This window comes from Anas platyrhynchos, chromosome Z (genome assembly GCF_047663525.1).
Source record: "Anas platyrhynchos isolate ZD024472 breed Pekin duck chromosome Z, IASCAAS_PekinDuck_T2T, whole genome shotgun sequence".
Lineage (NCBI taxonomy): Eukaryota > Metazoa > Chordata > Aves > Anseriformes > Anatidae > Anas > Anas platyrhynchos.
The window spans coordinates 69,762,822-69,790,655 of record NC_092621.1 but is presented as its reverse complement, the minus strand read 5'-3'; the positions used below and the strand labels follow the sequence as shown (position 1 = coordinate 69,790,655).

At 40.9% G+C, this 27,834-nt stretch overlaps 2 long non-coding RNA genes across 2 annotated transcripts; both read right to left on the bottom strand.

The window, feature by feature from the left end:
• Positions 1-5,738: 5,738 nt before the first annotated feature.
• On the bottom strand, positions 5,739-8,667 carry LOC119714393 (uncharacterized). The gene is made up of 4 exons (XR_011805663.1): positions 8,528-8,667; positions 8,336-8,454; positions 8,225-8,249; positions 5,739-5,877 (listed from the first exon to the last, which is right to left on the bottom strand). It is a non-coding gene; the product is annotated as an uncharacterized lncRNA (long non-coding RNA).
• A 1,942-nt stretch (positions 8,668-10,609) lies between these two features.
• LOC140000651 (uncharacterized) lies at positions 10,610-12,053 on the bottom strand. The gene is made up of 3 exons (XR_011805723.1): positions 11,707-12,053; positions 10,994-11,157; positions 10,610-10,900 (listed from the first exon to the last, which is right to left on the bottom strand). It is a non-coding gene; the product is annotated as an uncharacterized lncRNA (long non-coding RNA).
• Positions 12,054-27,834: the final 15,781 nt, after the last annotated feature.

The following is a 27,834-nucleotide window of genomic DNA, read 5'->3' as shown; positions in this document are numbered from 1 at the left end:
GCCGGCCGCCGCCCGGCCCGGCCCGGCCCGGCCCCCCAACCGGCTCGGCACAGAAAGGCAGCGAGGCCCGGCGGGGAATGGAAAACGAAAGCGGCCCCCGCGGGGTGTGGAGATCGCGGCCCCATCCGCAGCCCGCCCTCTGGCCGCCAGCGGGCATAGGCAGCGGCTCGCAGCTTCGTGAGCCTCGGATCGCCACCAACAGCCTCACCGGGACACCGAGACACGGGCCTGGGGTCCAGCACAGCCGCTCTCCCACTCCGCCTCCTCAAAGGGAAACGGGGAGAAAATGCGATGGAAAGGGCTCAGGGGTTGGCACAAGGATGGGGAGAATAGAATTAATTGCCTATCACTAACAGACTAGCAGTGAGAAAAAATAAAAGGAAATGAAAAACACCTTCCCCACCATCCACCCTCCTCTACCTCTTCCCCCCAGGCAGTGCAGGGGAATGGGGGCTGCGGTCAGTCCCTGGCACTTTGTCTCCGCCGCTCCCTCTCCCTCACGGTCCCTCTCTGCCCCTGCTCCCCATGGGGTCCCTCCCAGGGATGCCGTCCTTCCCGAACCGATCCCGCGGGGGCTGCCCACAGGCAGCAGCTCTTCAAGCACTGCTCCCACACGGCTCCGTCCCACGGGGTCCATCCATCCATCCCCCAGGAGCAAACTGCTCCAGCACGGGTCCCCCATGGGCAGCAGCTCCCCAAAGATCCCAAATGTAAGGTTCTCTCACATTTTCTCACTCTCTCCCAGCTGCTGTTGCCCTAGGCTACAAATGGCCCTAGGCTAGGAGAGACTTGCATTTGGGCTGTTAGCTTAACCAGAGCAATGAGAAGGACCAGAGAAATATCATGCACAGCTGACCAAGACACAGAAAGGCTATCCACTGCTAGACTGGGGAATGCTGAACAACTGAGAGAGGACATCTTCTGCAGCAAGAAAAGGGCAGGTGAACAAGCCCCTGTCAGTCATCTCTCCACCCTGCATTTTCAGTAAGGTAATCTCTTAGGGCTTAATTTGCTTGTGAGTAACAAGGAAGAAGCGTTAGCCCCTACGTGAGTTGCCCAACACACCCTGTAGAGCATGGTGATTAGCCTGACAGGTAACAAACATAGCAGAGAGGCATTTTTACTTGGTAGTGCCTGTTGAGCCTATTTCCACTTGAGAAATGCCTATTACAGCTTTCATTCAGTAATGAGTGATATTAGCACTCAGGTTCTGCTCCTCACAGACAGAGTGTTCGAAGATTCAAAGATCAGTGCTGAGGGTGGGTTGCAATTGCTCTGCCAAGCAGAAACCCAGTCTTGTCCTTCACCTGAGAAGAGGAGGAAATCAAACTCCTTGCTTGCTGCTTCTCCAGCCCTAGATGGAGAAGTCAATCTGCCCAGTGAAGTGGACCTGCTGCTCTTCAACAAAGCTGGCACTGGAGTGCACGGGGGAATAGCACCTCTGATCGTGCATGCAGGAGGTGGGATGCACCTGCTGGGCAGGGTGGCTGCAGGAGGGGTACTGAGGGCAGCAGGGATCAGTCCCACCAGGCTGGAGATGCACCTGGTGAGCACAGGAGGCTCTCCCAGGCTTTGTTGGTGCAGGGCAGTGGTGCAGTGGGATGGGTTGTGGCCTGTGCGGTATCTCATGCTCATATCCTCAGTGGCTGTTTTATGCTACATCGTAACTGGTGGGTTGCAGTGGCCAAGCACATCGGGTGAGAAGAAGCTGCAGCACTGGGAAGACCTTAACCTGCTTGTGCTACTGCAAACCATGGTGCTGAGCAGTTTTCTGGAGAACTTTCTAGGCAAGGGTGTAGGAAATATGTTACTTTTTCCCAAAATCACTTGTGGCTGTCTGGAAGGGTCCCTGTGTGACCCACCAAGTCCTGCCTTAGAGAGTGTGGTCCAGCTGGTGGGAATAAATGCTTTTCTTGATTGTTATTATTATTTTTTCTTTTTCAGAGCATAGTGTGTAGTTGTGTTCCTCAGCTTTAAATTTTGCATGTCCAACTTTTTGCAGGTCATCAGCTGTAGATTTTCCTCGTGATCACCACCTGGAAGCAATTGCCCAAATGGCAGAGAGCAAAACATCACAGGAGGTTTTGAGGCTGATGGCTAGCCATAGCTGATGGGACCACAAGAAGAGAAACTGACAGGTGTGGCAAACGGGAGATGGAAAAGTGTGTGGCCAGGAGAAACTATCAGAGAGCACTGGGAAGCCTGAGGGTGACAAATGACAGACAGTGGCAAGAGAGGGGAAATTCTGGCTTACTGGTGTGGGTGGTGCTGTAGGGTCAGCAAATTCAGGTGCTAAGTTAGCAAGGCAGGGCCCAATAAGGAAGGAGAGAGTGAGATGGATTGTGTGGGAAAAGGAGTATCAGCTCAATGCCGTCTACTGGATAGACCAAGTGTCTAAGGTCAGTTACTGGAGGGATCCACAGTGCGTGTGTGTGTACATGAGGGTCTTTATCCCACCTCCAGGTGCTGCTGAGACCAGTCTCCAGATCTTTGACCCACCCCTGGACACACAGGCCAAGAGAAATTATCTCTAAGGACCCTGGGGCTTCTTGTTGTTGTGGGGAGGCCGCACATGCTCAAATGCATGTCTGCACCTGTCTGCTGGAGCTTGGCTCAGAAGCCACCTCCACAGTTGGCTGTACTCCCACGGGACCCAAAGCTACAAGGATGAGTCCGTGCCAAGGAAACCAGTGCCTGGCATTACAATCTCTGAGCACATCTTCAAGGCCTTTCAATTTCCACCCTTGCTCGTTCTCAAACTTCTTTTCTCCACATCCTCATCTTCTAATACATTTAAAGCTTTTGTTATTCCAAAGCCTTTGAATCATCTCAGGGTCTGTGAAGGAGAAGCAGGAAGAAATTCAGATCTTCAGACATGTAACGTCCCAAGACAACTGCAAATCACTGAGGAGTTGTGGTACACTCAGCCCTGACACTACAGCTTGGATGTAGCATCCTCAAAGTGCGTGAGGAAACAGGCCATTAATAATTTTATTTCCAGGTGGTACACTGAAATTAATACCCCAAGTCATCAGAATTTGTATCTGATTTTCTCCAAATACTTATTTTTTTTCAACTCATGGGTCAAGTTAATAATATGCTTGGCAAATCAAAGAGGCCAACAGGATTTGTATTTATACTTATGTTGGCCTGCAGCTGAAACAAAGCAAGAAGAGGATTAGGCATACAGCAGCCAGCACTGTGCCCAGTCCCAGCTCCAGAACCATGTCCAAGTGAATGCTGAGGACACACAATGGGCTGGAATTAACAAATTGGTGTGGGAGGCTGGAAAACACGGAATTGAAGGAAGAGAAAGCAGATGGAGGAAAAGAGATGTGAAACAGAGATTGTACTTCAAAATATCTCCATCATAAAGCCTCACAAATTTCAAATAAATGAATTTCCAAAGACATAAAAAGTACAAAATCAAGCAGAAGTTTTGAAATGCTTAATGTCTTTAAAATTGTTGCAGCAATTACCAAGGACATTTGTTGATTGCATCTGTGAATAAAATTATAAATAAGATCAGAAATAAAAAATATAATTTGACCATTAATTTAGGTTTGATGACCCAGTGCAGGAAAAAGCACTTGAGCACATGTTTAATTTCAACCTGTTAAAAGCACATGTTTAGCTATATTTATGAATCCTAACATTTCATAAGACATCAGAAAACTAGATGAAAAAAATTACTGAATCTTCATGGTAAGATAACATGACAAGATTACCCCACATCCCTAACATATGCACAAGCCTTTCACTGCAAATAAGACGTTCAATAATTAAGTAAAAAGAAATCACTTTAAAAACACAGTTTAACAAGTGCTGCTAAATACAGTCTTTTTCATAACCCGTTAACTCTTTGCTGTTGCCTAGCCTTGGCTAACTCCTCTGAGCATCCCCGGCAGTCAGTGGAGACAGCAGCCAAGAACAAACAAGACAAACACTGATGTTTGCAGCAGCTTTTTAAATACTTGCACACACAAGTACATAATTTTTTTCTTGACCTGGAACAACAAAATGACTAGAGAGTGTAGTGATCAGTGGTCACTGCAGTCCTATGGAGAAGGCAGTGATTTTGTGTCTTGAGTGTTGTGATGGCGTTGAACACACGACGTGGCTCTCACCAACACATCCACCCAGAAGGATGATGCTCATGCCAAAAGTGAAGGATATGCATGGCATATGTAAAAGCATTGTGCCTAAGAAGCATTTTCCATAGTCACAGGCATTATCTCATGGAGACATTACAGGGGAAAAGGAGATGGCAGCAGATTAAAACCTTTGGGTTGACCTTATTTGCTGGGAACCGTGCTCCTTTGTCATAGGTTTCTGCATGCAAACTCGTAGCAACTTGGGACTCTGCAATTTAATACCTGAAGGAAAAATTCCAGCACCTGCATGGAAGTAAAAACTGCCCAGCGCCTAAATAACCCTCACAACCCCAAATCCTTCGTTGCGCTGAACGGGAGAGGTCAGGAGATGGCGCTGCCTTCCCTTGGGTCTTTCCACGGTGTGGGCACGGTTTGGTGCACACCGCAGCCGAGGGACACGCGTTACAACAATGTGCTGGCTCGCGTTGTTCAGCAGGCACGGAAAGAGTCCCACAGAGACCTCAAAGAGGCTCCTAACCAAACACAATACCACTGCTGTTCTTCAGAAACCCAGGTGAGCTTCAGGTGTCCAAGAAAATTATTTTTCAAAGGTCTAGAATCAGTGTCCTAAACCCATATCTCGTCTGTGATCCTGAAGAGGCTTATTCACATTTAAAGATTAATACAAGATCAACTAAATGCCCAGGTTCACTGATTTCAACTAAACTACCTCAAATTTATCATGGCTTACCAATCCCTGTGGATCCACAGATGCTCAATGTATTTAATGAAGCATGGACTGAGTATCTAGGAGAACAAGAGTATCTGCATTGATGGAGATAATAAATAAAATAAACATTATAGCTCCAAAAAATGATGAACAATCACTGGCTTCTTGCTACTGTAGCAATAACCCTTGAAGATTACGCTGTTCTTCATACTGATGAGCTACAAGAATGTGTTTTCTAAATCTTTGTTTTACTATCCATTGTCAAAAGTGAAAAAACAATTCAACAAATAAATTTGGTTACTGCATGCTCAAAAGGAAAAGGCACATCTGACCTTTTAATTCCTTAGTTTTTCCTTAGAACCCAATTCTGTTTCTCAGTTCATAAAAAAAAGACATTTTGTTTCATTTACAAATCTTTCTAAAGATTTCCTAAAACTAAACTGAGATCACTTGTATCTCTGTTTTAAAAGTCAGTACTGGTTTGCAGAGAAGCTCCTTACAGCATACATCTGGATAAATAAATACAGAGGGAATTATTTTTGCTTCCCCATGGGAAAAGGCAAGCAAACAAAACAAAAACAAACAAACAATTTTTCATGGCATTCTCCTACATTAAGTGTTAGAATAAAATTTTAAAATTCTAATTTTAATGCATTTAAGAGGCTGTGTTCACCATTTTTCAGTAATGAACTGAAAACATTCTGCCAAATCCAGGCTGATTTTCTGCCAACAGCAACACATCTCACCAAGGCTCAGAGGAACCCTTTACCCGTCTGTGGTTTCCAGCAGCTCCTTGGGACTGGCAGAGTGAGCACTCTTCTCCTTTTGCAAAACGTCCAGGGGAGGCAGCCCCCTCCTGCAGCCCCCCGTCATTCCCACAGATGGTGGGAGGGATGCCTCGGGAGGAGGGTGCCTTCTGACCCCGCGCAGCCCCGTCACACCTCTGTGAATCCTCTTTGTAAGTCACTGGCTGCCATTCAGCAGTCTTTTAGTGGCAGTTTCCCATGCAGAGTAAGTAGCTTGCACTTTCCGGAAGAAAATGTGGAGAGAATACTGGAGTAAAAAGATCAATGGGAAAATTACTTCTGGTGTGCACAGAATAAAAGGTCTTTCTCTGGTTTCAAAGCAGGGATTGTACAACTGAGATTCAAAACTAAAACTGACTATTTAAGGCTGTGCAACTTCAAAAAGAAAGTATTAATAAAACCAAATTTCTGATCCCATCCAGAGCAACACTGATTTCAAGGGGATACATTTGCAACCCCTTGAAGGATACTCTCTCCCCATGGTTTTGGAGCAAAGAGAAGATGGCACAGGAAATAGGCAAAACAATTTTGTCATGCCACAGAAAACAGCAATTAAAGCAAAACTGGAAAAAAAGAAAGAAAAAAAAAAAGAAAAATAAAAAGGACCATTGCCCACCCCTCCACAAAAAAAAAAAAAAAAAAAAGAAAAAGAAAAAAAAAAGTGAAAAAAGGGCCTTGTTACTTTTAGCAGATACAGAAGACAGATGCCTTTTAGCATGAATTTATGTCTTCAATGGCAGTTCAAAAATAACATTTAAAACTAGTCGAAGAACATACTTTCAAGGAATATATGCAATTATTCATAGTGAATACATGTCCCTCGAAGGCAACCCGGGGCCCAATCCTGCATGGGCTGGCTGCCTGGCAGACCCCATCACTAAATCATCTGGATTTCCACAGGTCTGTCCAGACCCCAAACTTTTCTGACCCTGTAGAACTTCCTGTGAGGTTCTTGTAAAGCTTTATTCCTTGTTAAATCATTACTGGGACACAACATCAAATTCAGTTAACTTGATTAAATCATGAAGGTGCTAATATGTCTGGGAATAGCCCTCCTTTTGCAACTAAACTGAAAGAAAGACACAAGTAAATTAATTGTGTTTAGTTTGACAAGAAGTCGCATTCCAGTTAAAATAAGGAAACAGAAATGTACATTGCCCAAATTATGCTAACTTTCAGCCTCACAATGAGCAATGCTGCTCTTTTTGGGGGGAACTAGGAGGGAGAGGAGTGGAGAAAAGGGCAAGTGCAGAAGTAAGGCCCCCAGCCCTGTTCAGACAGTCACAGAGACATTGCTGGAGCTTTGCAACACCCTGGGAGCTGCGAGAAGTGTGACAGCCTGCAGGACTGAGACGCCAGCGGTTGTTTGCAAATAGTGATGGATGCATTGTAAAAATTTTCTGTTGACATTGCACTGTGAAATTTTGCTTCTAAAACCACAAATGAAGAATAAAGCTCTGAGCATACAAAGGTCTGTGAGGAGAGGCTGAGGACACTTGGCTCATCTAGTCTGGAGAAAAGGAGGCTGAGAGGCAACCTCTCTGCTCTCTGAGGAGACGAGGCAGAGAGGGAGGTGCCGATCTCTGCTTCCTGGTGAGTGATGGGAGGACACGAGAGAACGATAGAATGGCACAGAGCTGCAACAGAGAAGGTTCAGACAAGGCATGAGGAAACATTCCTGTACTGTGAGGGTGGTCAGACACTGGAACAGGCTTCCTAGCGGGGTGGTTGGTTCCCCAAGACTGTCAGTATTCAAGGAATGTCTGGATGATGCCCTCGATAACATGTTTAAACTTTTGGGTAGCCCATTGGCATCCTGAGGAAAAAAACAGCTGCTATACAACACTTAAATGTGTCCTTTGTGACACAGAGCATATCAATGGTCAGATCTCACTGCTTTGGTCAGCAATTAGCATGGAGCTAAAATCCTCTTGCCTGTAGGATAACATAACCAACATACATTTAGGAAGCTGCTTTTCTGCTTGAGCTGCCCTTCATTCATTCATGGGGGCTGAGAGGGAATAGACAAGATACATCAACAAAGTTGGTGCCTCACTCTCAACTAGCACAGTGTTGGTAGAAATTGGCATGAATTCGTTGTGATGCAAGAGGCATGTTATACTGTTTGTACTGAATGGACAAACTGGCATCCTAAGGCAAGGCAGCTGCATTCATCACTGGGGTTTCTAAATACAAAGCTCTGACAGCTCAATAGGAAACTACTTCTATTTATAATATGAATAGCCTCTCTCCTCCGAAGACAACAGGAAAAATCCAAAGACATAGCCACACATCTGTGCTAGGTCATTCCCACGGACCACCCCATTCAAGGATTCTCCTGCTGAGGTGCCCTCCTTGACTTTCCCCAGCCACTGAATTTGAGGGTATATAAATGCCTTCCCCATCCTAGACAGGACATAGATGCATCACTTTGAAGAATTTGGTAGGATACATTCCTGTGCTTGCACAATCAAATTACAAATAGACATTAGCTCAGAGAATTTCTAATCTTTGTCTGGGAGTTAAGTAATGCTAAATGCTCAGAAAAGATTGGTAAAGGGTGAAGGAAAGTAAAGAAAATGAACCAAACCTACCATTGTGCTCTTCTTCTGTGTCATGCTGTGAGGACAGGAGGAAGAACAAAATTACCATGATTTGGTATTCTCTTCATTAAAAAAAAATATATAAAAAAAAAATAAAATTACCCATTGCAGGGTCTCTCTCTCTCTCTCTCTTCTTCTCTCTCTCTCTCTCTTCCTTTTTTCCTTCCTTCCTTCCTTCCTTCCTTTGCACGAAATACCAGTGTCTTCTGAAAATGTTTGCACTAAAAAGAACTGCAGAATTTTATGAAATTATGGCTATTTTAATGACAGTTAGATCATTGGTAACATACTTACTGTTAGAAATTATATTTTGAGGGCTTTTTAATGTTTTCAAAAAGTCTGGAGTAAAAGTTTATCTGTGACTTTAATTGTAGAGTCCTTGCGCTGAACATGCCACCATCTAGGACCTCTGTCATGACTTTAATCTTCTTGCTTTGTGGACATTCAATTTGGTGATACTGTGCTGAGAAGAGATGGGCCAAATGCTCTGCAAAAGCAACCTTCAGTTAGATTGCACAAGGGTCAGCTGCCGGAATATTGCAAAACGCCTGCCCTCAGAACTAACAGATCAACCCGTTTTCCCTTTTGACTAAGGAGAAACTGAAAATCTAGAAAATGGCCAACCTCTTTATTATGTTGAAACTTCATCTAATTTTGATGCGAAACCATTTTGCATTAATTGTTTCTAAAGAATGCTCCTCCCACCATTCCTTACAAACCTTAATTAACTACATATTTAATTATAGCACAGTGGACAAACTGCTGCTTGAAAGACGCACAGGTAGGAAAAGGAAAGGAGCATTCTTTCATGGTTCATTTATAAAAAAGCATGTGGGGCAATGAAAATAATGAAGAAGAAAAGAAGGAGCTAATTTAGGGATTAAAGCTGAAGAGTGATTTAGTAAAGAAGAACAAATATGTAACACTAGATGTAAAAGCTTAGCCTTTGGGCAAGATTATTGTCAGAATTCGTGCTCCAAGTACACATGTTCAAGCTTTACTGAGGTGGGAACATCAAACAAAAAAAAAAGATCAACTTAAAATCCAATTTATTCTTCAGAGCACCTGATAATATCTAAGAAAAAAATCAACTGTTGATTTTTAAAATGTACTTTATTTTTTTTTAACCTATTTGAAAGGTTGACGATCTTCCTTTTGTGTCCATATTATTTTCTTCTCTTTACATCCTTGTGGTGAAAATTCCCCATAGATCTAAAGCAAATGATCCATATGTGCCAGAATATTTTACATCTGTCCTCAGTTTCTCCTCAATCCCAGAAATTCTAGAGGCAGCAAGGCACAACATAAAAATTGATGTTACATGTCCTGCTTGTGGCATGGGTCAGCAGGGAAGGATGCAGATGATCTTCAGAAAAGGACTATGGACAAGGAGTGAAAAGCCAGATCAAAACAGAACCCTAAGCTCTGGATGATATGTATACAAAAGCAAAAAGGTAAGGAGCACAAAAGCCATTACTTCACCTTCTTGCTACAGGATAATGCCAGTGATGTTGGAAATGCACACAGGAGAACAGACAGCTGATAAGGCAGAAAGGGTTATAGTGAAGATTTGCCTCTAAATCACAGAATCATAGAATCAGTTAGATTGGAAAAGACCTCTGAGATCATCTTGTCCAACCTTTAACCTGCCAAGTCCACCATTGAACCATGTGACTAAGCACTACATCTATATATTTTTTGAAGACCTCTAGGGATGGTGACTACTTCCCTGGGCAGCCTATTCCAATACTTCACAACCCTTTCAGTGAATAATTTTTTTCCGAATATCCAACCTAAACCACCCCTGGTGCATCTTGAGGCCATTTGCTTTTGTCTTATCACTTGTGTTGCTTGTGAGAAGGCTGTAAATGCTTTTTCTGCTCACTGACAGATTGGTCTTTTTTTCAGCATCAGTGACTCATGTGAAGATTTTTCATCATGTCTGAAGATAGCGACATGGCCAAAATCTCACAAAATCTGCTTCCTAAAACTGTATTTTATTTTACTAAGATTTTTCAAAATTTCTTGCATTTTGAAAAGTGAAATAACTGACAACAGAAAAACTTCTATACTTCATTTTGGAAAAACAAGTCATGATTCTTGTGCCCAAATACAGCTTTTTGAGAGAGTTTTCAGAAACCTTAAGAATCACCCACATCCTCCATTAGCATTACCTGCTCTTAGTAACTCTGAGTGCTGTGCCTAAACTCAGAAACTTAAGACTTCCAGGGTTAGTGAATGAAAACACATCTCTAAGCAGATTCCACACTCCCCTCCCCCCCAACCCCAGGTGGCAAGCTCTCAAAATACAAGAGAAATGGAAAAAGAAGAGCATAACAACTTCCCATCATTGTATTAAGTCTCCCAGACAAGTGAGTCATTCTGAGCTTACTACTTCTGTGATAGTTTTGGATAATTCAGACCTGTGATTTGTTTCACTCAGTGGGCAGCCATAACAGCAGGGATGTACGATTGATCTTTATACTCCTCCCTGAGTTTAAATCCAAAGGGATGAATGCAGGCGCCTTTTCTTTGTATTTACCTTACATTGTAGTCTTTCCGTCAGACTGCTGAGGATACATTTAATGGAGATTCTGATCAATTTGGTAATTCAGAATCCATCCTGCACTCCGGGAAAGTAATTCGGTCTAATTCTAAATTCTAATTCTAAAAGAAGACAAGATTTCAGTGGTCACTAGAAGAATCCATAAAACCCATGTGTACAATTTTTTTAGTTATGAACATTAATGAACATGATACCTTCACAATCCTGCAAACTGTTTGGTTTGACCAGCTCCTCCACCTTGACATGGGCCTCCAAATCACCAATGTTCTATAGATCAGAGAGTCAATTTCTGATTGAATACCTTTCTGTAGGAATTGTGCCACACACTTACAGGTCAACAGAATCAACTGGAAAATATCTGTAAAGTTATTCCAAATCAGACAAACATGAGATGTCAGAAAGGTACTGATACACACAGGTATCTGTCACGCAAATACTGATACAAGCAGCATAAATCTGCACAGCTGTATTATCTTTAAGGTGTTGTGTCTGTTCATAGTCATAACCTGCTTGGCAATTCTGATGGGTTGCGCAATATGGTTGTTTATTTCAAAGAGCCATAGATGGATTTAGCAGCTTCTGTCAGTGGGGATCGAAAAGAAAATATTGTCCTGTTATCCCTCAGAAAATCACTATATCTTAAAGAAAGTCCTTAAAGTGCTCATCATATTTATGTTTGTCTGAGATGACTTCCCATTGGTTAAAGGTAAACTTAGTTGGCTTCACTGTGAATAGAGAAGACATGAATTTCAGCATCTTGTTATTTCTTCCAAGAAACTTCAACTAACTATGTGTAGGATCAAGTGTTAAAACTGTCCTTTTAAAAATGTCCCCAAAATTTGCCTGCCATAAGATGTCTCTGCAAAATGGAAATACACTTCCTCTTCCATAGGGGAGAATAGTTTACCTTTAGTAATTAGATTAGAGCAGGTTGCCCAGAATGGATGTGGAGTCTCCCTCCTTGGAGATCTTAAAATGCTATGTGGATGTGGTCCCGGACGAGCTGCTGTAGGTGTCCCTGCTTGAACAGGGAGTTGGATCAAGGGGTTGGACCTCCAGAGCTCCCTGCCAGCTTCAACCAGTCTGTGCTTCTATGATCATTAGTCACTCAGCTACAGATGTCTGCAAAAAAAAAACCACTATTCACATTTAAGATTATAAGTTTATACAAGACAGTTACTTACGCATCAACAGCTCCATATTTTGGTGATCTTGCTAGGAAATAATATCATCCCTGCTGCAGATGGAGAGGTGAGTTTGTGTTTTGTGGAGTCAGTTGACTTCAATGGAACTGGGAGTAATGACAAAATATGACAGAATTCAGTGTGGAGTTGATTAAGTCCTCTTTGGTCCCCAAATGGCAGAGGTTAAAAAGGACAGCTAAAGCCTTTTCAAAAATAGTATGGTAAGTATCTTTTTTCCTATCAAAACAAAAAGGAAAAAATAGCTTGATCTAAAACATTATGTTTCACTTTCTTCCTCCCAAAAGAAAAAAAAAAGGGGGTGGAGGGGGAGGGAAGAGAAAAAAAAAAAAAACAATTTTCTTTTCCTCATTTTCTGACAAGTTCGTTAGCTATTATTATCTATTTCAGCTCTGCTCTGCTGCAGTATATATGTAAGATGAAATTTACACACACAATGCCCACAGTGAGGCGTGAATTACTGAAGCCATTTGGGTAACTACTGATATCCCAAATAATCAGTACAAATCCTCCAAAGTTTAGCAAACAAACTGGCATTGGCTTTTATTTTGAACTAAATAGTAGCAAAGGCAAAGACAACACTGAACTTTGAATTCTACACCAGTACCACAATGGTTTGCAGAAAAGTGTGCCTCAGTATGCAGGAATCCTTCAAGGAGAAAATACATAGTTTTCTGGAAAAAGAGGAAACTTTGCTGGAACTAGATGGTTTTTAAGGTTCTTTCCAACCCAAGCCACTCAATGACTCTATGAAATTAAATGTCTATAACACTTCTTCACAACCACTTATTGTTTCATTGGAATGGATTTTATTTTATTTATTTTATATTTTATTTTATTTTATTTTATTTTATTTTATTTTATTTTATTTTATTTTATTTTATTTTATTTTATTTTATTTTATTTTATTTTATTTTATTTTATTTTATTTTTTCTCAAAATGGAACTCAATTTTCTTCATTTTGAACTGGCAGTGGAAGAAGCAATGGCTACTACTAGTCATTACTCAGACACATACCAGTCTATAAAATTTCTTCAGATACTTTTCAGACCCATTTAACCTCTCTTCAGTTGCAAAAGATCTTAAAAGATCTTAAAAAGTGCTTGCACTCTTTGGACTAGAAACACATACTTGTGCTCAGCTGCCTTAATGATTTATGGGTCCTAAACCACAGCACATTTTACAAGACACACGATATGTTTTACAAGTCCCATCACTGAGCACAATATAAATAATCCCATCTACTAGTAATAGGTCCAATGGCTCTCTGAATTTATTAACTCTTGGTCAGTTCTTGCCTCAGTCTCATTAGATTCGTTGGTGTACTTATACCTGTTCTTGCCCAGGTGTCAGTGTAGTTATCTTTTCCTCTGTCTGAGGACAGCCAACTATAGACTTCTCAGTGGATTAGGTAAGAAAAAGAGTTTTTTATAAGATATATTCAATCATCCAGGTGAAGAAATGCTGAGCTCAGGATTCTGCAACTCTTGCATTATGTCATTGTCTTGACCTATTAAAACCCTAACATGATTTATAATATTGAATTTCAATTATTAAAGCCCCTGATTTAAAACAAATGGGGCATCAGATTTTCTGTGTTGATGCTGACTCCATGCATTGAACCAACTAGATAATATGAGATACCAAATACCACCCTTACTCTGTCAAAATTTGTGTGCTGCCTAGGGACAGCACAGCATGCAACTGGCCAGACAGCACATCTCTGGGACACTTAATTCAGTGCAAGAGAAGTGTGTTGGCAGGTATTGCCAGTTCACTGCACTCACAGCCATAGGCATCCCCATTTCAATAGCATGTTCTTTTGGTGTCAAGTTAACTGTCCAAGCAGGGAGGAGGCTTTACATATTAGAAGAAAGCAGCATAATATGCTTCTTTTTCCTGACTGTCCATGAAACAAACAGAAAAGACTGAAAAAGAAAAACATTTTATAATTTGAAATTTTCAGTTAGGTTGGTGCATATTCCTACATAAATAATAAAAACAACAGCTCATAAAACCTTCTTTCAGCATCCATAGATTTAGACTATTCACTGCACCAGGGAATATCTGCTGCCAGATTTCTCAGAGACTTCTCATGTGACCAGACCTCGTAGTACCAAAGCACTGAACGGATCACATATTGTGGTTAACAACATATTCTGCACTATGTCCTGAGAAGTCTGTGGAAGATATTTAGGGAACATATGTCATTCTCTACTTGGTATTCCCAAACTTTGCTGTTGAGGCATGCTAGTACAAACAAGGAAGGCATGAGCTTTCTCTTACTGGGAATGTATCTGACCTCATTAAGAATGCCATACCTTCTCCTCCCATAGAAAATACAGAAATGAAGAAATAAGATGTAATTTGCTCAACTTACTCCTAAAACAAACAAACAAACAAACAAAACAAAACAAAACAATGCCAAAAAAAACAACCAAACAAACAAAAAAAATACAAAGCAAAACAAACAAAACAAACAAACAAACAAACAAGAAAACAAACAAACAAACAAGAAAAGAGGATAAATTTTTTATGGGACACTTTTTGAATTAAGGCTGTGCTAGTTCTCTTGCATGCCAAGTTTGCAAAAGAAATTGCCAAGCTCCAGAGTGTTATATTCTTCATTCTTGGCAGATGCTAAAAAAGGTTGTCATGTCAATAGGAAAACTTCCAGCTACAGCTGTCTTTTCTGTAATGCAGTACAAATGGACACAGCATAGAATTTAGCTTGCTGCTGGTATTTGTTTGCATACTGCCTCCAGAAACTGCAGCCATATGGCAGGAGGCAGATGCTGCTCCAGAGAAGTTATATTTTGAATGCACAGAGTAACTGGGATAGGGGAAAAGCTATATCATGTCAGGCCTCAAGACTGAAAAAAGCAAAGTAAAATCCCAAGAGATTTTAGAAATTATTATTGAAGAAGACATACAGGGTTAGTTTAGACCAGCATCTTTTCCCCAATACCACCCAGTACCCTTTCCTCAGGAGATGCAATACCCTCATGTTAGGTGGCTCTATGACCCATCCAAATTTCTGATAGAGATTAGTTGAACCTGAAGAAGGCCATTTAAATCTTTTCCAATTTTTTCATCAGTCTTTACTATTATTATCTCTGAGAATTTAATGATGCTACAGACATCCAGTTCTGTATTCGATCTGTGAAGTCTCTCTCAGGGCTGAAAACTTCATGAGATTGTCTGTACAAGACTGGCATAACCAGGAAGCAGTTGAGGTGTGCTTGTGTTTCAGGTCAAATACTGCTGTTAGACACAGAGATGAAGCCCCCACAGTTTAGAATATTCATGCTTGCAGATGTCTAAGCAGACTATTTTCCAGCATTACTCTGTAAGAGTTTTTTTTTTTTTTGTATGTTTGTGTTTGTTTGTTTGTTTGTTCATTTTTTGTTTGTTTTTACCTGAGACCAAATACTATAGTCTTCACAATGATGTTTTCCTTCATTTTCAGAGTCTAAAATAAAGCACATTTATTCCCCCATATTTCAGTCCTATTAGTCAACTGAGATATAAGAGAACACAGCTATTTTTTGTCTGTTAATGCTATTTTCACACTGCTGGAGACAATAAGCACCCTCTTGTGGTTTTTGTGAAAAAGTGTTACAAGCAGAAGCCTAGAATTACATTTGATAGCCTGTTTTGACCAAACGTTATAGGACTATTAGAACAGGCTCATACCTTAGACAAAAAAAAAAAAAAGTTTACCATTAAAGAAAGGGAAATAAATAGCTACACATCAAACACCATTCTCAAGCATCTCTTGCACCCACCAGCTGCTGTGCTTTTTGATCATTACAAAGTCAGCGCAGACTTCCCCTTAAACCAATACTGAAATTTTCCTTTTCTTTGCACAGGGTGCAGTTTAATGGCTTCAATGCTAGTAACAACAGAAAATGCATACTGCAGCATCATCATTGCCTGTTGTCTTCTGTGTGCTCTCAGGTGTGTCACCTTATGGATGTCCTCCCCACACCGGGGCCAGAACAAGGGTACCGGGGGGAGTTCAGGCTCCAACAAAGATGTCCTCTTACCGATCTCATTGATCAATCCACTGCTTTCCAACCACATACCTTAATTTCCCACACCTGCAAAACAGACCTGACATGAAGAATAGGGCATCCAAGGTCTCCAGCATGAACAGGAGCCTGAGTAGGACACACACCCCGTCCTGTCTCCTGCCCTGACCCTTGATGCCATGTCACCCCAACACTTCTGGGGACATTGCAAAATTGTCAGCTTCACTGACCCTACACTTCTCTCCCAACATACAACACCATCTCTCCAGGTTCCTATGGTGAGTCCTAAGGGCTGACAGAGGCTCGTGCAGATACAGTCACTTGCACTACCCCTTTCCTCCATACAAATCCTGAAGACAAACAGCAGATTTCAGTCTCTGAGACCTTTGGACCAGGATGATGGCATTCTAGTTTGAAATTGGCTCCAAAGCATTAACCTCTTTAAACATTTATTGTTCCAACAGAAAGAAAATCCTGTCAAGCAGGTAGTATCTGTGTTCTTATGGCAGCTCCAGTGCTGGGTGTGAAGATGTTGTGTTTCTTAGAGCAAACAGACAGAGTTTGCTCTAAGAGTGCCAGACTAAGAGTGCTAAGAGTTTGCTCATCAGAGTGCCAGACATCTGATGACTCTGAGGTTCTTGGTTTGTCACTGGGTTTAATGCAAGCAAAGCTCTTGTTATGGTTGGCAGTCCTAAACAGCAATGAGCTTTTAATAGAACCACTTCTTCTGCCTGCAACTCATACCATATAAAAGATTCACCATTTCCTTAAAATAACATCTTAATAAATTATCTAATGTCACAGCTTTGCCCAGTGTGGCCATGAGTACATATCTCAATAGCAGCACAACAGCTCAACAGCAGCAGTGATGCTTAAAACTCACTACAGTTTCTTTTTCCCCATTTACCCTTCTTTCCCCTGGAGATAATGATGTCCTGCATTTACTAAAGAACTCCATCTATTCATCCTTTGTCACAGCCCTGAGTATTCAGCAATAAGTCTGTCTCCCACAATGAAAACACACATTTAAATACTACTGACACAATGAACAATTCATATTTTGCTTCAATAGAGTGTATGTGACAAAATTGGTATTTTTATATAGCAACCTTTTGAATTATATACATGTTCAGTGTGGTCCTAGATTTTTTTTCCTCCCCACCAATATCAAACTACTGTATAGTGAATTAAAGCTAATTGCTTAGGAACACTCCTTTAATGTGTTGCAAACAATGTTAAAAAACATAAAGTTTTTTTTTAAGGAGTGAAATGGTGAAAAAGGAAATAGTGCTTATGTGGTTGACTTATAAATTATATTAATAATGATAAAATCCTGTGTCAATACTAATAACAATAACATATAATAGAACTGTATTATAGCCCAGGATTACTTGCAGTGAAGTAGTTGTTTAGTAATATAACAGTCACCTGCTTAGTAGCTATTTCAGCTTTTATTAGATTTTTGACGGTGTGTTGCCTAATCAATTGACGTTATAGCCAGGCTCTTCTTCCTTACCCTCATCCTAATCATCCCAGTAGTCATGGGAAGACACATCTTTCATCAGGGGCAACTGAAATGAACCCTGAGCTGAGGGGAGATTAAAGGACAGGTAGGAAGCAGACGGGGACATCTCCATCCTCAGAGGGTCTGGACCTGGCTGGTTGAAGCCCTGAGCAGCTCTGTCTGGCCCCACAGCTGAGACTGCTCAGGGCAGGGGGCAGACTGGAGGCTCCCATGGTCTTTGCCAGCCTGAACTGCCTGATGATCCTATCAGCACGAAGGGGAGAAATGCCTCACAGACAGTGTAAGCTGCTCATTCCCTTTCCCCCAGGACAACACACCCTCATGCTGGCATTGACAAGTGATCCGTGTCCCTTGGGGATGGCAGACTTACAAAGAAACAACGAGGTCCCAAGTGCCTCTTGAGGACTGCACTTGCACTGGGTTGTGTGACTTTTGTGTTGTGCAAGAGGAATTAGAGCTCAGAAAAATCAATACTCTGCCTGCTTTCAGATGCATCCATTAGCCAGGACACAAATGCTGTTTTCAGAGACGAATGCCTGCAGCTCACAGTGAGTCTCTTTGACATGATACCCCAGTGAGCTAAGCAGGGAACAGGGCCATATAAGCTCACAGAGCCATGTCCAGATGAAGTAAATGCATCTTCTTATATTCTGCTCACTCACTACTAAAAATGTGGATCATTCTCTGAAGGGCTCAGGATATTTCTACTATTTCACTGTTGCCTGTTACCAAGTCACTCCCTTTCTGTCTTCTTGCCATTAGTATATTGTCTATCCAGAAAAAGGATGGTACTAATTTTCTTGTAGAATTGGTCCTATTAGCTATTGCAGAATAATTAAGAAGATACCATTCTTCTAACTCCTATTGGGTTATTGAAAGATCTCAAGTTAAGACTAACTAATCAGCACGTCTGACAAACTGTTTTCTAACAGCACAGGACTCAATGACTGAAAAGGTCATGAGATCATGACCAGGAGTAACAAAGTAGTTTCTGCACCTCTCCTGAGAGATTTTGTAGCAGATGGATGAATACTGCTGCTTCCTTAGGTGGAACTTTTTCTGTCCCTGAATATTACTCCATGGTTTGATATTTCCTAGCCTATGAAATGGTGATGTGATGACAGTGTGCAGCTTGTACGCCCTCCTTTGTTTGATGTTGCTCCCCCAGCTTGTTCCTGAAGGATAGTTTTGGGGACCAGGAGCACTCAGAATGTGTCCTGTTGAATGCAGGTGTAACCCAGGTACAGCTACGACCCACTACCTGAAATATTTTACATGTGAGGATTCATAACAGTTTGTTCAGACTTGTATGCCTAATCTGATTTGCCTAATTTCACTTTTGTGCCTCCAGAAAGGGCAGGTGAATGCTGAAGTTTCTCCCCCCAGGGATACTTTGTTCCTTGCAGTGTCCTCAGCAGTTTGCAGCACGCACAGACTCCTGCTCAGGTTTTACGTGGCCAAAGAGCACAAGAACAAGTACATCTGAGACCAAGGAGAGCCCTGTGATGACTGCATGATGTTATACGGATGGTGCATAGTTAAAAAACATTAACTATAAATATCCGTGCAAAATGACTTAGATCTGCCAAGCCACTGGTGTTTTATATGGGAGGCTGGACCTGACTGTAACTAATATATTATGCTGTAGCTCCCTCTGCTGATCCAGACTTGCATCAGACCTAACTGCAATTTTCTGAGCACAGTTTGCTTTCTGCAGAATGAATTTGAGATCTTTAAAACTCCATTTTATAAGCTACTCAATAACAGTTCACTTTGCAGAGAATAATTAATTAGTAAAGATTTATTAAAAGTAACCATTAAGTTCAGAAAACTCTGCGGTAACCTGTACGAGGAGCATCACTGCAGTGCATGGTGTATCTCTGGCAGCCTCCACTTGCATGATCCTCACATGCCTCATGCTCTGAAGCAAGGTTGCAGAACAGTATATTTGGATAACAACCCTTGTTCTTCTTCCTTGGTGACTCCTCTGCTTGATCCTATTGCCGGTTAACCTGTAAGAGCACCTGGTGCCTTTTAGAAGTAACGTTTGGCATGAGATATTTTACCTCTCATGGGAAGAACATGGCCTTTGTGGCTTAATTCCCCCCCCCCCCCCCCCCCCCCCCCCCCTTTAAAACAGTGTTTCCCCTTTCTGAAGATTTCTATACATCACCATTCATGGAGGCACGGGAAGGAACCATGCAAAACTCTTAGAAGACAATACAATTATACCAGAGCTTATTTTTACCTTTGGCAAAGCAAAGAATGAGAACTGAAAGAAAAGATTATCTAAATTACCTTTGCCTGTACTATGTCAGGAAGTCAGCACAGTTCCTGAGTATCTTTCTAACAGAGAAACAAGCCTGGTTGCCCTCTTTTTATTATTGATAGATTGATCCAGGAAATTCTTACAGTTACTGTTATTTGAAGGACTGATTTTCTTCTAATGCTTCCAGCATTCCCCTGTGAAATTAACATTATTTTTCTCTCCAACGTATCTTGTCTGAAGCATTTTTCATCCCCATGCAATAAGGCAGAAGCTAAACTGAGAAGTTTAACATACAAAGGAACAGTGGGAAGAAGCAGAAGGGTTGACAACTGTCATCAATGTTTGTGGCCAAAGAACCTGGTGCTGCTGACAGCTGCTCACTGAAAATAAATAAGTAAGTAAGTAAGTCAATAAATAAATAAATAAATAAAAATAAAAGGCCAACCTGGGAACCACATTTAAGCTTTATTCTTAGTTTCCATGAGACTTTTTAAGCGTCCATGTTCTCTGTTAACCAATGTGTATGACATCTCTGCTCTCTTCTTCAGCAGGCATTTTGTACGTCACAGTTGTCTCCTCCAAAAAAAGGTAAAAGCCATTGTGCCAATATATTTTCTTTAAAATTCTGTGAAGTAGTGCAAGAGAATAACAGTAATTTCTGACTGAAGGCAACTGATAGACTTCAAATTTTCATTATTTCAATTATTTTACTCCCCACTTGTTCATTAGATGGATCTGCAGTGGAAAACAAATCTCAGGGATAACTGTGTACACTGCCTGCATTATTCAGTGCACGTGTTCCATAGAAAGCAAGAAGAAATTATGTTCAAACAATTAATGTCCATGAAGGATTTAGCAAGCTAGGTGGTCCAAAGATCCTACCTCCTACATGAGGTAGTGAACAGAAAATAATCAGAATAATCATCAGGGTTGACTTTATTTGGACTTTACATGTGGCCTCAGTGAAAACAGAAGTATAAGTGGATAATGCCGACTTGCATATGAGCAACAAATCGGAGCTTCAGGCAGCATGTTGGGGAGGTTTGCTGTTAACCTCATGGTTAGCTGAAACAGACTTTAGAAAGTGAATGCCCTGTTCACTGGTGTCTCAAAGATGTGTATATTCAGGCAGTGGGATGTATGTCCTGGTCAGTGTCCTTGGTGGGGAGAATTTCTGCTGAAAAATAAATAAATTATTATGACTTTTCAATGTTAAAACTTCCCTCTGTAAACATAAACGTGCAGTTCTGGTTAAAGGAACATACCCAACAACTCCTTGCTTTTCCTGAATTCTCACATGTGATCCTACTGACTGGTCACTGGGAAGTGGCTTATGGAAATGCCACGATGTGAAGGCTAACTTTCCTGTGAAAAACAGGGTGCCAGACTAACTAAACATGTGGAAATCTGGGTTTGACTATCAAATTGCACAAATACATTTCTGCTTTCCTGTACACTTTAGAAATACATCATCATTTAATTCATGTTTGCAGAGTGGTCTGCTGGCCAGAAATTTGTGGTATGTCATGGTTCATGGACTTGGAAGCTAGGAAACCAGTGGTATCTGCAATCCTCAGTGGCTCGTACAAAACAAAGTTTTAATGCAAGGCAAGGTCTTCTCCCCCAAACACAGGCTAAGACAGAAAGAAGACAGCAGCTTCCATGCTGTCCTGCTCCCACAGCGTGAGCAATTCCTGCCCATGTCTTACCAGGGATGAGGGCCAGGAGCTTACCTGTGCCAGGCAAAGGCACTTCCCAGTGATGTGCCCACCCTTCAGCTATTCATTGGGAATATGAACTAAACAATAAAATATTTCTAAAATTTTCATGTTTAAAACACTGTGCTGCTCATACTGAAACAACCAGTATGTATCCCATGGTATTGAAGCTAGGGTCTTATTCAGATTTAATAGTTCTAATCATCCTAAAAAAACATTGAGAGTAGTTTTCTAGCCAGTTATTAATACTTTGAACTTTGAATCTGTGACATCATTGTGCAGGGCTATCACTCAGCTACACAGAGACATAACTGTACGTGGGAAAATGCCCCCTCACTTTGTAATTCTGTAGTCACAAGAATTATTAATGTACTGAGTGGATGCCACTGAGTTTTTATTGGAAAATGCAATTGAGGAGCTAGTTTGTTACTCTTCTCAGGAAACACATCTAGAATGTTGAGAATAACATAAATCCATCCCTGCTGGCTGAGCTTGTGTCTATGAAAGCTTTTCTGAACAAATTATGAAGTCCAAAGCACTTCAGCTAATCATTTCAGATGTTATAACATCAGGTGATAAAGTAGCATGAACAGAAATGTTTTTTGTCAGCTAGGACTGGATGATGTAGCAGTTTATGCTTGTGGGCAGCACATCAAACCATTACAGCATGCCTGAAAAATGTGCATCATAGTTCAGAGCAGAATTTTACCATGAAGCTCAATTCCATCACAACTCTGGGAAAACAAAAAAAATTGAAGTGCATTTTTCAAAATAAGCTCAGTGATCAAGGAACAAAGGTCCAGATCTACAAACTGGTGTAGAATCAGGTGGGGCTTGACACATCCATCATGATGGTGCAGGCAGAGAGAAAGCTGCCAAGGAACCAGCCAAAAAGAAACTGAAATGATCTTTTTGGAAATCAACTAAACAGGAAAAAGAAAGTAAATATTATGTCACTCTGTCCTTTCTGTATGTAAGGCTTGTAGAAAACTGGCAAGTACAGCATATATCACCAAACAAACAAACAAACAAACAAACAAAAGAAATACTTGACCACAATATCAGTTACAGATCTTCTGTACTGGAAGAAGCTAAAGCCTGGTAGTCAGAGAAGTTCAGCTTCTCAAAACAGAATTTTTGAAAGCACTTAAAGAGGTAAGGGAGCCAGAGAATCAGAGAATATCTGAGTTGGAAGGGTCCCACAAAAATAATTGAGTCCAACTAATGGGTCCTGAAAGGACAAACAACCCTCCCATCCCCCCCCAAAAATACACCAGACCATGTATCTAAGAGTACTGTCTGAACACTTCTTGAACGCTGGCATGCTCAGTAATGCGACCACTGCCCTGGGGAGCCTGTCTCAGTGCCTGACCACCCTCTTGGTGCAGAAGTGGTTCCTCTTTAAGACGTTGCACCTGCAGGAAAGGTATGACCTCAAGAGCACCACAAGCTCAGTGTCTATGCATTATTTATCTCTACTGCAACCTGCTTTTCTTCCTGTAATTTCCATGCTGTTTGCTGAACACCAAAAAAAAAAAAAAAAAAAAAAAAAAGACAATAAGCAAAATAAAAACGAGGGTGGGAGAAGATAAGAAGGGGGGAACCTTCAATCCTTCAGATCCGATCCAAGCATGCATGTGGATTATTCTCTCCTGAATTAAGCAATTAAGATACATATATTTTCCTCAAATATCAGCAGAACCAAGCCTTAAGTGCGTATTACCATTACATTCAGCACAGAGTGCAGAGAACTTTACTTTAGAGAGACCGATGCGGACCTGCAGGTCCCTGATTCATGCAGACAAATGCTGCCATGAAATTCGGGAGGGCTCCCCCTGCACCAGGCTCGCTCATTTGATCAGGACCAGATCTGCCACTGTCCTATCTCCTGAAAATGTTGTTAGCAGGCCCTCACACCAACACGCCTCTCTTCTCATTCCCATGTGGGCGTTTGGGGAAAACAGGAAAGGAGCAGCACATGCCTGTTTACAATAATCATTACCAGGAACTAAGGGATAAAACTGTTTCAAATGTCATCAACTAAGCACGTATTGTTAGAGGGAGCGGGCTGGGAGGGACAGAAATCACTCTTTTAACGGCTGAGATCAGGACGGATGACTTTGCAGGAGGTTTACCGGCACCATCTAGCGTTGGCACTAGAAAAATGCACGACATGGCCCAACCCGGCGAAAAGTCCTGGTGGACCCCCATCAGTGTGCTGGTAGCAGCTAAAAAGGTGGGAGGAAGATGTACAGACTTTGCTACCACATCGTTCATCGGGACAAAGCATAAACCAAGCAACCTCGATGACAACAAATGGCATGCTGTGGAGCCCATCTTTCTGGGAAGAGAGGTACAACGTGGTGACAGCTTCAGCAAATTGGGCAGCTGATGAGCCTGGACACCTTTGCTGTGCTGAGCTTTGCACTCCAGACTGGTCTTGCTGAAGCCTGTGGTTCAAGGTTAAGAATTTTATTTATGGTTTATTTATGTTGCTTAGACATAATGTAGCAAGGAGAAGGCTTGTTTTCATAACTGTTTAAGACCGACTATTAGAACAATATCTGAACACACACAGGTTTCGCAGGTGAGTCTTTCATGAGCACCTGTGCACACAGCAGCCACCGTTATGGCAATAAAGAGGTCTTTTTCCCAGCTCCAGTCCCCCAGCCACCAGTTAGTAGGTCTGGCAACATCACTGGGTCCATTACAGTAGACTCGGCAATTTGGCCCTCAGGGTCCAAAATCAAAACAAGTCAGCATTATGCATTATTAGGTCTTTCACCAAGAGTTTTGTGATCCCTTCTGGGTACTCTTAGAACTGATATTTGGAGTTATAGTCTTGGCACAAGCCTCCACCAACAGGTAACCTAGTCAGAGGTCAGACTGGTTTGCCCTGCGTCTGCAGGAATAAATGAGAGGTATTCAAAAGTGCACAGACAGGGCCAAGAGACTGTACTGAGCCAAACAGGAAAGTCACAGGCAAATGCATGGGCAAGTATTTTTATTTTGCAGCTAAAATAGATAACAAATGTGTGTTATCCTTTTACATTCTGTATACACATTTATAATTACTTCCTGCATCATTTGACTAATACCTTAGCACAGAACTTTAAACTTACTTCAAGATAGAGTACACAGAAGACAAACATAAGGGGAAAAAGTCCATTCTGTGGTTAACTCCATTCTGGTCTGACTTACTAAGGGTAGCTTAGCCCATTGTTCTCAAAATTTGCGAACAATTAGTCATTTAATATTTGCTAGTTTTATTCTTAAGTAGATAAGTGAGCATTTCCTCTCTAACATTTGTCGTATTTCAAGCAGACTGTGATGAATCCCAGCCCTTATGAGGATGGATTTCCATCTAGAGTGAAAGTTGCTGTCTTTCTTTCATCTTCAAATCACTTTTCTTTTAAAAAGTTGTGTATGATTACAAATGTTTGTGTGAAAATAACAGGTTATAAAAATAAAGACGTTATAAAGGCAGAATCAATGAGAAAATCTGAGCACAAAGTGGTTAAAGCAAAATTAACATTTAATGTTTATTGAACTTTTAACTCGGGTTGTTTTGTTGCATTGGAAAACCTAGTGTTTCTGTGAGGTTTTGCATGGTTTTCAGATTGACCACAAACTTCCTTATACTGCTGAAAAACTGAAAGATAATGATTATGACCAATTATGCATGTATGCAAAAGGATTTTTTTAGCTTGATATCAACATATGATAAGACTCATTGCATATATATATTTAAAAAAAAAAAAAAAAAAAAAAAAAAAGAAGGACAAGTTTGAAGCTAACAGGGAGTAAATGCAGTGTGTGCTACATACATCCTTACTTTTGGAGATGTGGTCATTCTCACCCAAATCATACTTTGGTGGTAAATGTATAAATGTATCTTTTTCTTTCCCAATTGCTATAGAAGGTACAGTTACAAATTACTGTTTTCCATTCCTTTCTCTCCAGCACTCCCTGCTGCACAGTAAATATCAATGTGTTAAGCTGTGTTATGAATGTTAGTTTAATAACACATTTTTTAAAATATACAAAATATTACTTTCTGCTTATGTCCTTCCTACTTCTATTGCTTTAATAATTCTATTTATGGCCACTCACTTGCTTAAGCGTTTACATATGGTGAAGAAGCTGGAGACATCCATCATCATGTAAAACACTTTGATCCTTGTTTTTCTGCATCAGACTGGGAAATCCCCATGAATAATAAGAAAGGAAATCTAGGGGGTTTCCCTGAAGATCAACAGACTCTCTGAGCGTCTTCCAAAGCAGTGTGCAGCAGGAGCGCTAACAATTGAACTGAGAACTGTGTATACGAGTAGGAATGGTTCAGTTGGCATGTGTTGGCTAAACTTTTTCAGGAAACAAATAGTAACTAAGACTTATCTCTTCAAGTAAGATGTTTCTCTTCCCTTACTCTCCATTATATCCAGGGAACAAAGAACCACAGACAACATTTAAGTGGCTTACATGATTGCATGAGGCACATAAGTGGCTGGAACAGCTGGATAAAGCATTCAAAATAATTGTCACTTCACTGAAAAAAGAAGTAGTGCAAGGACAAAAATTATTCAAAAGTCATGAGTAAATTCATCAAAGTGTGTATGAAGAAAAAAAAAAAAAAAAGCTTAGGAATATTTTTAAGACTTCACAATAATTTGTTTTCCAGCATTACCCAAACTGAAAACTATGCCATTTAGAAAATTTCAATATTTATTCACCTTTATCAAAACATAACACTTTTACTCCAGCTTCTGAAAATGCAATTGATTGAGATTGGGACCTAATTTATAAACAGAAAAAAAAAAAAAGTATAGGGTTAAATAATCTAGAAATGGTGAGGAGGTGAGGCGTCAGTGTAGAATATGCAAAATGTTTGGTTTGAGGGAGAGCAAATAAATCTGGGTGTAGTTCTTGGTTTGCTTTTCAGCAAGCTGTTTTGCTTCAGGCTGACCTCAGCTGATTTCTATTCTTTGTTCAGCCAGGAGTTCTTCCTGTTTAGTGAGCATAATAAAAGTGAATTTATCATATTAGTCTGTAATAACCTCTCTAATTAAAATTCAAAATATTGCACACACCTAAGTGCAGCGATCCACACCCCGAAGAGTTAATAACACTGATTTTGTTGCAACTTCCTTACCTCAAGCACCACAAGATCTGGATGCACTTCAGGCTCCTGCTGAAATCCATGCAGCCTCCACCAGGCCACATACATCTGCATTTCAAAGAAACCTCGTGTTTTCCCTGGGTGAGAAGGTATAATATTGCTGAGTAAAGTGAGGGGATGCAGTTGTCTCATACTACTGGGAGGCAGGCAGTATCTGATCAGAGCAATAAAAAACTTATATGTTACAGACAAGCTGCCCTGAAAACAAGAATAAATGAGGAAGCAAAGCAGGGCATCATACAAAAGATTTTTTGCCATAGGGTTATTTGAGAACTTGTGCCAATAAATACTGCCAGTAAAGAAACTAATGTGATGGGTGAAAAAAAGTTCATTGGGCTTTGGCCAGCTTCATCGACACCAAACACAGGCCAAAGGTAGATGCCACAACATTCAGGTCAACAATGAAGTATAGCAATACCTTGTTTTTGTAGTGCCTCCACCTAAAATGTCAGTGTTAATGTACATATTTTCTAATGGAAAATACAGAGTCCCTGACTGGTCAGTGATAACTCTGTGTCTCAGCTCTGATTCTAGTATCATTTTCTTATCCTACATTAAGCAGACTTCGGATAAAATGGAGAGTAATTATTGGAACACAAATATTTCTTCTTCTGTCTGAAGGTCAAACTCATAACATCTTTCTCTTTCTGCCCTCATGCATGCCATCGTGTGCAATACCACATGTGCAACGATGCTGTGAGAGCAGCTTCTCAATCAGGATCCCCCAGGAAAGTGTATGGAGACATGCTCCATTTCTGGAACTAACAGAGATGTGAAGTACATGCAGAACACGCCTCTTCATGTTAGTGTAGGTCTTAGACTGCTCAGAGACACAGCCCGTGGTTCCTAATAACTTTCAGGTAAAAATATACAAGAAATGTGTAGAATTGGTGCTACAGCACATAACACAGTATTTAAGTAGTGACTCCTAGTTCTCACTTTAGCTTCCTTCCTTTTCCTAGAGTGGAGGGGATGGAGGGGACACACACACACACAAAAAAAAAAAAAAAAAAAAAAAAAAAAAAAAAAGTTTGTAAAAAGTTTGTAAAGGTTGTAAAGGCAAAATGGTAAAATCTGAGGACAAAGAAACAAAGGGATTCAAAAACA